We start from the raw sequence: 1,861 nt of genomic DNA, 5'->3' as shown, positions 1-1,861 counted from the left end.
TGGTTGAATGATTACTTGAGCACGTACAAAGAGGCACTTTCTGCCCGTTGCGCTTGAGGGCCTTCTGTAGCCAGTGGGCACCGCGGGTCTGGAGTGCCTCATCAGCCACGGAAATGACATTTTAATTTAAGTTGCTAACTTTTCATTAAATTTTTGTCTTTTTGTGACAGTGCCCCATTAACCTGTCTTTTAGTTTACTTGTTAATTGGTTTAATTTTTAATGGTCACTTAAAAGAGTGCAAAGTAGCACTTGGCAATCTTGAGAAGCGGGTGGGTAGCTTCCCCGTGTCTCAGCCAGGTGATTGAGATTCAACAGCCACAGGGGCTGGAGTGTGTCATCAGCCCCAGGAGTGTTAACCTAAATTTTTGGGGATTTTTCTGTTACAGTGCCCCTTTCAGGGGCTGTTGATTAGTTAATTTGTTTAATTAGTTGTTTATTCTGCTCAAAAGAGACACTGGATAGTCGAGCCTGAAGCTGTACATTTAAGTGTCTCACTTTGTGAAGAAATCTAAGACTGACTTCTGTTCCACTGGCTGTGGGAAGTTTAACAATTGCAAGCCAAGAACAGTTTTGTAGTGTGCCGGGGTATATTTTTTTTGGCGAGGTCAGATTAGGTAGCTTGTAAAATGCAGGTCATTTAATGTCTTTATTTTCACTCATTCACGGGATGTGGGCATCGCTGGCCAAGCGCAGCATTTGTTGCCCATCCCTAATTTGCCCCTTGAGAAGGTGGTGGGGAGCTGCCTTCTTGAGCTGCTGCAGTCTGTGTGGTGTAGGTACACCTACTGTGCTGTTAGGGAGGGGGGTTTCCAGGATTTTGACCCAGCGACAGTGAACGAATGGCCGATATATTTCCAAGTCGAATGGCGAGCGGCTGGGAGGGGACTTGCAGGTGGTTGTGTTCCCATGCATCTGCTGACCTTGTCCTTCTAGGTTGTAGTGATCGCGGGTTTGGAAGATGCTGTCAAAAGAGCCTTGGTGAGCTAATTTCATGTAGTTGGTGCCTGAAGCATGGTTTTGTGCCTGTTTGCCTTGCTGCACTCTGTCAGTTCCCTCATCAGACGCAACTAACTATCTTCTGTTGTCCCTTCCCCCCACCGCCGTGGTAGAAGTGCTAGACTGCGACCGAGCCGCTGTGTCTCAGAAGGACGTAACTGGTTGCTTCTGCATTGTGGCTTACAACAAGAACATACTGACCCGCTTCGACACGAAGGCGGGCCGGCTGACAGCGGAGAACTTGACGGTGAAAAAACGAGGTGGACAGCCTGAACAAGGATCCGAGAGCCCTGAAGATTATCCAGGATGGGATCCAGGACACTGTCAATTTTCTCAGCCTGCTTCTGGAGGCCGGAGCTGACACTCTCGATCGGGAAGGTAAGGTTATCGGCGGCCCTCACATTGGGGCTCCTCGATTTTGTTGATCCACGCATTTTCATCCCTGGTCCTTTTTCATATATTCAGGGTGCTAGAGTCTTGTTTAAGCGATAGAGCTCGTGCATTTCCGAGGTGCAGTCAAAGGAGTCGCAGCAAGTTGCTGTAGTGCATGTTCTATATATCAATATAATATAAGATGATTCAGAAACAGGAGCAGGAGGGGCCATGCGGTAAAATGTAAAAGAAGCAAGACAGACATGAGAAAGGAACTTTTTCACGCAGCAAGAGCTTAGTCTGGAATGCGCTGCTTGAGAGTGTGGGGGAGGTCAAGGTGAATCAGAGCTTTCAAAAGGCAGTTGGGTCATTATTTGGAAAAGGAAGAATGTGCAGGGTTACAGGGAGAGGACGGGGGAGTGGCATTAGGTGAATTGCTCATTTGGAGAGCTGATGCAGATAGGATGGGCTGAAAGGCCTCCTTTTGCACTG

The sequence above is a fragment of the Carcharodon carcharias genome (genome assembly GCF_017639515.1).
Source record: "Carcharodon carcharias isolate sCarCar2 chromosome 35 unlocalized genomic scaffold, sCarCar2.pri SUPER_35_unloc_22, whole genome shotgun sequence".
In the NCBI taxonomy this organism is placed as follows: Eukaryota; Metazoa; Chordata; class Chondrichthyes; order Lamniformes; family Lamnidae; genus Carcharodon; species Carcharodon carcharias.
This window is presented reverse-complemented; position numbering follows the sequence as displayed.